Source organism: Achroia grisella, unplaced genomic scaffold (assembly GCF_030625045.1).
Source record: "Achroia grisella isolate CSIRO2021 unplaced genomic scaffold, CSIRO_AGI_Agris_v1 utg18928, whole genome shotgun sequence".
NCBI lineage: Eukaryota > Metazoa > Arthropoda > Insecta > Lepidoptera > Pyralidae > Achroia > Achroia grisella.
Window position 1 is genome coordinate 26,246 of NW_026712693.1, and position 10,833 is coordinate 37,078.

Sequence of the window (10,833 nt, forward strand, 5' to 3'; positions counted from 1 at the left end):
ACACACGCGGAAAGTCCGGTAGCACTGTGTCGGAACGGATGCCGAGAGCGCGGTCGGCCGCGATCGGCGCGGGACACGGAGGCCCCGAGCCACGCTGGGTGCACCGAGTGCACCTAACACGCGGCGACGTATAATAATAAGAACGCGCGAACGTAAATGCGCTACGTGCGCGTAATAACAAATTATATAGATGTATACATACATATATATTTATACGTATACATACACATATACACAAACAAATATAGATTATACAACCTATTCGGTTTTAAAATCAAACTTAGAACTATAAAATAGTTTTAAATAATAGTAATATAAATTTTCCAAAAGCAGAAAGAGAAATATCAGATGTATACTTTTAATTCGTTTATTTGAATATTTGTAGATATAAGCAAATAATCATATATAAATAATAACAAAATAAAAGGTACTTAACTTCTCTTAATTCTTAGACCTCTAATATAATAAAAGCACTAACAATAAGTAAATCCAGTGATCACGTGGTCCGCAGTATAATACTTATTATTTGTGCAGAGAGCTCTGTTCTAGTTAACAGTTAGATTAACAGTAAATCCTTACGCCGAACAACGACTTTTATATACCCTACACATCCGTAACAAACAAATCGGCAAGACCACGTGATTTTACAGTTTTTCTTACTTTTTAATATAATTATGATCACAATAACTTATTATAAACTTACTATAGGTATTACATTTTTAGGTATTATGTAAATTATTTATTAATATAATTAAATAACTTAAAATATTTACTTATTTTAGTAATCAGAATATAAAAAACACATTTTGACACAACACTTAAAGAAAACCAGTACAATTTAATAATTATCTATCACGGCCATGCTGAACGGTACTTCGCTCTCGAAGTACACCGTATGTTATATAGAAATTTTGGCTATATCCTTGGCGTATCAGTCCTGCCACCCGCTGCAGTGACATATAGACTAATACCAGGACCACAACCGATCAGCGGATATACGTAAATATAATTAAAATACATACATAATACATATAGCCTCTATCCTTGACATATTAGTCCTGCCACCCGCTGCCAGTGACATCTAGACTAACATCAGAACAGTGACCGACCAGCGGATACTAGAATGTAAACATTATACTATGTGCACATATTAACCATAATTTAATTTATGTTGTTATGTCAAAATGAAATCTATTTTGTACTTAATATCTATTACAGTATACTTAAACTATATATTAATCAGAAATAATTATATTTTTAACAATCTGTCAATCAACATTAACGAATTATAATTATATATTTAACAATCTATCACGGTCCATTTGTGGTATTCTTACTTACAATATTACAATGACTCTTCAAAAGAAGCGTTTTGTTCTATCCATTCACCTGGCCAAAATCTCAATTTTTCTTTGGCAATTTTAATGTCCCTCAAATTATTTTGACCTTTGAGAGAGAATCTATCATTAAGCAATATTTCCCTTATCTCGTATGGGCCTTTATATTTTGGGCTCAATTTGTCATGACGTCTGTGGTCTTGACGTACATAAACTATATCACCGATATTGAAAGTTTTATTGGTTCGTCTGGTAGTATCAAAACGCTCCTTATATTTGTCAGCAACGCTCCTGAGGCGTTGTTGTGCTAACTGACGGTCAGCTCGAATATCGACAGTTGGTTCTAAAGATTGGTCTAACACCTCAGTTAATCGAGCCTGTATGGGGGGCATATTACCTTCTCTGCCTATTAATAATCTAATAGGTGAAAAACCAGTAGATTTCTGAATAGTTGTGTGAACTTTCCAAAGTACGATTGGCCATTCTGACGAATCATTGACTGTTGCAGTTAACATGTTTATTATAGTACTAACATATCTTTCTACCTGACCATTACTACGTGGAGTTCCCGTAGATATCATGTGATGTGTGATTTGCATTTCTCTAAATAACGATTGTGTATGGTTAGATGAAAAATTAGTTCCTCTATCTGTAACCACACACGTTGGCGTACCGAATAAAGTAATAGTTTCACGTAAAGCAAACACTAATTCCTGTCCGTTAAGTGTTTTAAGTGGCTTAAGTATACAAAATTTTGTAAAACCATCAATAATTATAAGTACATGTTTGAATCCTTCATTAGACATTGTAAAAGGGCCGGTACAATCCATATGCAATGTGTGAAATGGAAGTAATTTTTCTATTGGGTGCAAAAGTCCTTGTTTCGGTCCGGAGTGGGTTTTTCGTGAAATACATATAAGACAATGAGCAATATACTTTTTCACAAATGCTGCTATTCCGGGAAACCAAAAATGTTGTCTAATTTTTTCCTGAGTTTTATCATATCCGGTGTGGCAGTTGTCGTCATGGTAGAGACGTAATAAACTTAGTCTATAACCTCTTGGAATATATAATTTGGGAATTGCTTCGAGGTCACACTTATAATGAAGTAAATTGTTTAAGATTATGTATTGATTGCTATCTATATCACCAGACTGAACTTTGCCTATTAAAACCTGAGTTTCACTGTCATTTTGTTGAGCTACCTGTAACCATGATGGTGGGATATTTATGTCATCCTCAATAATTAAATTTATATCCAACTGGGACTTTATTGGATTTCGACTAAGATAGTCTACGTGTCCAACGAATTTTCCTTTTTTGTAAACGATATCAAACTGAAAATCTTGCATAAAGGTCCACCACCTAGCCACACGAGGAGATAAATCCCGTTTGTTCATCGTAGGTTTTATAGCATTACAATCAGTTACAATAGTGAAGTGAATACCTAATAAGTATACTCTAAAATGTTTAAGAGCATTGTAAATTGCAAGGGTTTCCAAATCATATGAACAATATCTTGACTCAGCAGGGGAAGTACGTTTACTAAAATATGCCACAACTTTATTCTGCTCGTTAACTTTTTGCATTAGGATTGCACCATAACCCACGGAACTAGCGTCAGTATGTAGTTCAGTTGTCAGAGTAGGGTCAAAAATGGTCAACAGAGGTCTGGATACTAAGTGCTGTATAACATAATTTCTAGCTTCGTTTTGTTCACTTCCCCATTCCCATTTTTGGTTATTCTTTGTGAGTTTTAGATAGATAGATAGATAGATAAAAATTTTATTCACGTTAAAGGCACACACACACACAAAAGGCACTGTAATAATAAGAACAAAAATAAAACAGATATACACATTACATTAGTGAAGTCAAACAAAATACAATACACAACAATTATACAGATAAAATAAAATGCAATACAGATAACAAAAAACGGTATGAGTAACGTAGTGTGTGTGCATAGCCCATACGTAAAAAGGCAGCACCTCAGTGTATTGTTTGCAGCATACAAGCAGCAAACCACTGATATTCAGGCACTGCCCAGAGACATACGCGAGGACGCATGTAACAAGACCACAGCTTGTAATCAGCCCTATTACATTATCATAAATATTAATATATTAAAAAAGAAAAAAAAAAAAAAAACTATATTAAAACAAGAAATAGGTATAACATATAGGCATAAAATATATAGGAAATTATTATCAATTCATATAATAAAATAAATATGAAAAACAAAAGAGAAAATAGAATTATTGCATAGAGTGTGAAGTGTTTAAAAGGAGTGTTGAGTGTTGAGTGTTACCACTATCAAGCAACCAAAACCACTAATCAAATATTGGGGAAAATGAAGAAATATATGTACATTATATGTATAACGGTTACAAAGACAAATCAACTTGACTTTTGTTCCTCCAACAACAAATCTTTTAATTTTTGCTTGAAAGTAAGTTTCGAGGGAATACTTCTCATTGGAGGGGGTATATTATTCCAACATTTGGTCGCTTGATAGCGGAAACATCCTCTAAACGCCATTGTTTTATGTGAGTGCGCTGCCAATGGTGGCCTCAGAGTCCTAGGTGTACCATCTCCATATTGGTCGTGGAACGTGCGAAACCTTAGCTTTTGGTAAAGATACTCTGGGCTTTTCAGCTTTGTAAGGTTGAACATAAGCATTGCAAGGTGCAGTTTTCGACGTGATTCCATATTTAGCATTGAAGCCCTATTTATGAACGGAGATACATGTGTACGCGGAGGAATATCAAAACAGAATCTACAGCATGCATTCTGTACACGTTGAATCATTCGACGAGTTTTGTAAAGTAATCGAGGTCCGTACACCAAATCTCCATAATTTAGCCTAGATAAAATTAATGATTCGCATAGAGTGATGCGCGTTTTTTCATTTACACAATTTCTTATTTTATATAAAACTTTCAATTTATAAAAACAGTTCTTTACAAGATTCCGGATATGGCTCTCAAAACGGAGTTGGCAATCAAAAACAATACCCAGATTCCTGGCTTCACTAACCTCCTGTAAACAAGTATTTAAAATTTTTACAACGGGATCGCTATTTTTGATCATTTCAATCTGTTTTTTACTACCAAGAATCATAAATTTAGACTTGGACGGATTAAGTTTGAGACAATTATTAGAAGACCAATCAGCTATTCTACCCAAATCCTCATTAAGGGCCTTCAATGTTTCTCTAATTTTTGTTGGCTTTAACGAGATATAAAGTTGTATATCGTCAGCGTAACAGTGATATTTGCAATGTTTAATAACGTTAGGTAGATCTGCACAATATATATTAAAGAGAAGAGGACCCAATATGGATCCTTGGGGAACTCCACGCTTTACTGGTTTCGGAGTGGATACCGAGTATGAGCCATCATGTCTACGTAGTTTTACGGATTGCCATCTGTTGCTCAAGTAACTCGTAAACCATTTGATTGCATGTGCATCGAATCCATAATAGGACAACTTGGAAAGAAGCAACCAGATATCAAGACTGTCAAATGCACGAGTGAAGTCGAGAAGAACAAGTACTGAACCACGTCCAACATCTTGTTCTGCAAGTATATCGTCTGTCACGTCTAGCAGCGCTGTAACAGTACCACGGCCCCTGCGGAATCCTGATTGATGTGACGGTAGTATATTAGTAGCAGTAACATAATGTACAACCTGATTATATACAGCCCTTTCCAGAATTTTTGAGAGAAATGGTAAAATACTTATGGGTCTGAGATCGTTATAATCATTGGGATGTTCAATTTTGGGCAATGGAGTGATTAGTGCCCTTTTCCATTGGGAAGGAAACAAGCCAGTAGTGAGTGACTCATTTACCATATCTGTGACAATAGACAAAGTTTGTGGAAGTGTAAGCAGTACCATATCACGGCTAATACAGTCACTTCCGATAGCATTGGACTTTATTGATAGTATGTAACGAGCAACATCACTTTCAGTGACTGGTTGTAATTTAAACTGGGGTTTTTGTGTGTCAAATTTGTGATATTAAAAAAATGTTAATTGAGATAAAGATACTGTATCTGACCCAGCTTGTGTTAAGAAGTGATCATTAATAATATCGGGGTCACTAAGGAAGTCTGGCAGACATTTTGCTTTACTAGGATCCACTAATATTTTTTCTTTAATATTCTTCGATAATACGTTACTATTGTCAGCATTAGAATTGATAAAGTAATTAAAATAAGCACACTTTTCATTTTTAATACTATTGATTACCATTTTCTTAAGGTCTTTATAATATTGCTTTTGCACATCAGACCCAGAACGTCGATAAGTGTCATAAGCCCTATTACGTAATTCTATCATACTTCTGATTGTGTCCGTTATCCAAGGAAGAGACTGATCTTGCTTCACTGTCATAGATACTATTGGGGCATGCCTATCAAAAATAGGCATAAGGAAGGAACTATATTTATCCACCATACAATCTATATTAGGCAAAATCTGAAGTACTCTCCAATTTAAGGCCATAAGATCCTGACTGAACCCTCTCAAATTTATCCTCTTGATAGCTCTATATTCAAAGGTACTTGGTGTTGTTTTGAGTTTTTTTAATGTAACATTAACATTTATCATGGCATGGCCGAGTGATCCAGTGATGTTTGAGACATTTACATCATGTATCCGGCAATTAGTGCATACAAGATCTAGTAATGTGTGAGAATTAACCGAGAGATGAGTAGGTTCAGTCACCACCTGTTGTAGGTCTAAACATTGCAAAAAGTCTTCTATTTTCAAAGTGCTACTATGAGATCTATTAAGCATATCCACATTAAAATCACCAAGTAGGACAACGTAGTCATATTTAGAAAAGTGTGTAACTGTGTCTGTCAATGCATCTATGAACATATCAATATTCATCCATGGTGGCCTATATGCTGTTCCCACAATTAGACTATACCCGTTCGATAGCCATAATTGCTCAATGCCGACGTCAGCATGCTTTTCAAATCGGACCCTTAAGTCTTTTCGTACATAGAATGCAACACCGCCTCCCCTACCACCACGTATGTTTTGAGGGCGTGGTGCGTTACGTAGGCAATAGCCGGGAACCACTGGCGCTCGAGCCTCTTGACCTACTGGTAGCCATGTCTCATTTATCGCAACAATATCAGCTTTAAAACGATCCATTGCTATGAGAAAGTCGTCATGTCCAGTATTCAGAGAACCAGCATTATATAGTGCTAACTTAAGAAATTTAGTTTTATGATTGAATTTTACTGGTTAATAAAATACGTATATTACGATAGTGTATTAGATTTGAGAAATAATAATAATTGAGCTTAAAATACATGTGAATATTATATACAAAATAAACGGAAAAAGAACAGCCAAATAATTGAAAGAGAACATGAATTCATACATTAGGATCCCATAAACTTTGCAACATTGCTGTGCACACACACTTACGTTTCTGCATAACACTCTTAGATACAACAAACATAACAAAAACATAAGTAGTCCAACAATTAAATATACCACAACGAGACTTCAATGAACCAATATGCTTATTTGTAGACATATTAAATAAAAATGAATCAAAAACAAAGAATAAAGAATAATAGCTATATATATGTTCCATTAAAGTTTCCATTTTGCAAATATAGCACTCTAACTGCTTATATATACTTTCCATTGTACGTACAAAATTATTATAAGATTCCCTATTGAAGAGTTTAGATAATTTAAAATATATATATAGGAAAAAAGTTTTTCTAACTGGTGTTACACAAGTTGACAAATAACTATAATTGTACTTCATGCTGATTATACTCTTACTTATTAAAAAAATGATAAAAACAAAGTGTAAAATATGAAAATAACAAGTCACCAAGTCATCGCCAGATACGTCACTGGAAACATATCCACTCTTTAACTTAGTTAATGGCTGAAGAACGAAATGGATCTTGACCAAAAATGCGTTCGAGATCCTCCTCCGTTTTTAGGCGGAATCGCGGACAGTCATGGCCATGGAATTGACGTGCAAATATTCGACCACCTCTCGTCTACACGTAGCGCCAGTTAAGCCGCTCCGCTAATTCACGCGCTCGTCGAAACAACATCCTGTTAACTCTAGTCAATCTCTCGTTTATGTAAAACCGTCTCGGAACCCCTGGGAGGTGCAACCCCTCAGTAGTTGCACCACGGCGCACTCGAGCAGCTCTCAACAGCTCATCACGTACTGCACGCCGTGCCAACCGCACCACAATGGTACGAGGGCGAGTAGAGGTCTCTTGGGTCGGTTTCGACGCGTCTGACTGCTGAAACTCCAACACGCGGCCCACGCGCTCCGTACTGATGACATCTTGATCGCTTATAGTAACTCCCAGCTTACTAGCCAAAGTTTTTAAGATATGTGGCAGGCTTTCGCCACCGGTCTCCGGAACACAAGATATATCCAAGTCATTCAGTAAAAGGTCTTGGTCCCTTTCATTTATTTCGGCCTTTAACTGCTTAATGGACTCTGCTAGGGATTTGTTGCCAGGTTCATTATCTGTGTTTGTGTTGCACTCTAATAGAACCAAACGGTCATTGAGTTTATCAATGCGGTTTTCACATTCAGCTACCCTGCCTATGAGCGCAGACAAGGTATCTGTCATAACTTTAAGTTGTTCGCGGTTGACTCTCATATCCTCCCTCAGTTCCTCTTTAAACGATCGCATCTCAATAACAAGTGACTGGTAATCTGTCATTTCCACTGTCACATTATTGGCAGTGTCATTAAGATTGGATGTGAGTGACAGAGGCTGCTCCACTATAGACATATCGAGCTCCATAGGACTTTTTACTGCTGCTCCACGCTGCATTGTGATACTATCTACAGCAACACGAACGGGTGTATTGGTGTTATCTCTTTTGGGCTTCTTGCTAATACATTCCACACATCTCCAAGCGTCCCTGTGCTCCTTTGTGAGGGTATTATAAAAGCGCTGCTCAGAAACGTTAGCGCAAATTAAATCATAATACCCATTACAACCACCGCACAACAAATATCTTCTATCTCGAATAGTAGTTTGGCATCCATTACATATAATACTGTTAGAAGACATTTTATTATGACAAGATGAAGAAATTAAAGAAAAAACAAATTTGGCTTCGGTGAGATTTGAACCAGGGCCACCAAATGCACTGAAAGTATCAGTCAGACCACTATGCCAATAACTGATGTTTAGGTTTGTCGAAATATGTAATCTCTTGCACTTGCAATCCTATAGCGGCTAATGAACTATTGAAAGGTCAATAACTTATTAGTTCAACGCACAGTTCACTGTCACTCACACAGCTGATTCAATTTATTTATAACGTTCACTTTTAATAACACTTTCGTCCAAAATGATATTTATCCGTGCATCACACAGTTTAAAGTTCACAATTTCAATTAGTTATTAGTATTGGAATAATATTACAGTTTAAAATTATCTTAAAATTGCAATATGATTAAGATTCGAATTAAATATAGCAGAGCAATCAAAACAGACGTGATATCGTTACCGCGTCCCGCGCGATCCTAATTTAGTAATGCAGTTTGTTTTTGAAGCGAATTCAGGAATAAATTTTCTAAAATAGCTAGCTAAACCCATAAATTGACGAACTTCTCTGACGTTTTCAGGGATTGGTGATTTAGTGAGAGCTGATATCTTAGTGTCACTTGGCCTAACCCCATTCTCTGAAATCTGTCTTCCTAAATACTCAATTTCAGTTACAAAAAATTTACATTTACATAAATTTATTGTAAACCCTGATGCACTAAGTGCTTCCAGCGTTTGTTCCAGGTATTGCAATCCCTCTTCCATAGTTTTAAATGCAATTAATAGGTCATCTATGTATATTAATAAGAATTTTAAATGATTTACCGCTTTACTTATGGCTTTTTGAAAAATTGAAGGCCCATTACAAATACCAAAAGGCATTTTTAAAAATTCATAATGGCCATCGGGAGTCACAAAAGCAGTATATTTAATCGAATCCTGAGCCACTGGAATTTGATAGAACCCATTTTTCATATCAATTGAGATAAAAAATTTTGCCTTCCCAAGTTTGTCGATCTGATCCTCAATGAGAGGGAGAGGGTATCTTTCTTTTTCAGTTATTTTATTAAGCGCTCTGAAATCTACACACATTCGATCACTTCCGTCTTTTTTCTTTACTAATAATACGGGACTAGCAAAAGAAGAATCACTTTCCCGTATTATGTTTTTTTTTAATAAATCATGAATAATGCTATTAACCTTCTCTCTCTCAATTGGAGCTAATCGATAGGGGCGGTAATTAATAACCTCGTCTTTTTTTAATCGTAGGGTTAATTCATTTGTTTTAACTGTACTAATATTATCGTTGGATGGCAAAATTGAAGGAAATCTTTTAAAAATGTTTATTATCTTTGTCTGTAATTCTAAATCCAAATGACCTATTAATTCAAACAATGGTTCAAGTTCGGCATTTGAAGAGCTAGACATCTGATTTACTACACCGACTTGTGTAGGTAAAGAAATACGTTGTAATCTGCAACCTGTAGAATCCGTTATAATTGCAATATCTGGATACTGGACTGCGTTTCTACCAATTAAACATTCATACTTAAAACTAATATCTTTAACGACATGGAATTCTATTTCTATACAGATTTCATTAAATATAACCGGTAAAGTTACTTTAGCGAAAGTGTGTAATTTTCCCTCGCCTATACCCTCAAGGGTTAATGAACATAGACCATAGTTACAACCTAAACGTCTTGCTATAGAATCCTTTAAAACACTACAACTGGCACCTGTGTCAATGAGGGCCATAATGGTCATGTCTTTAACAAGAATTTTGGTTAGGGGGATATTAATCTTAGTTATACAATTAACGTTATTAGATCCAGACGTGGAGGCTATAGTATTAGTACGTTGTTTAAAGAAACAAGCTGATTCATTGTGTCCCTTTTTTTTACAATAGGAACAATGGATTTCGCTACTGGGCGATCTAATAACATACGTGGATGAAGTAGTATTGTAGTCTGGAAGGTCGCGTTTGTTACGGTTTCGAAAACATTGCATCTTGTAATGACCTAGTTTGCTGCATAGAAAACACCGTTTTTCTTGTGATCCTTCGAATTTCATTTGTTTCGAAGCAACGATATGCTTGTCAGTCTTATTAACTAAATCAAAAGGTCTCTTTCTAGAATGTTTGACGTAAGTCGTAAATAGTGAAATTAGTTCAGCGGTAGTTTTGATAAGACTATTATGGGAGGCCATTCGTACGTTTATGTCATATATACACATATATTTTTTTTTTTTTTGGCGGGGGTAGTTGCACAGTCAGTACATTAAAATATTACTTCCTGATTTTATTTCATTTATTATTAATAAATTCACATATAGTTAATAAAATTTTAGTACATTTTATAGTTTACATAGTGACTTTTGCTATCTAGTGTTTGTGGCCAGTTATATGAATATATAGCTTAATTTTC

The 10,833-nt window shown here is 35.4% G+C and overlaps 1 pseudogene; it reads right to left on the reverse strand.

Moving 5' to 3' along the window:
* Positions 1-7,028: 7,028 nt before the first annotated feature.
* On the reverse strand, positions 7,029-8,871 carry LOC131841700 (uncharacterized; annotated as a pseudogene).
* Between the last annotated feature and the right edge of the window lie 1,962 nt (positions 8,872-10,833).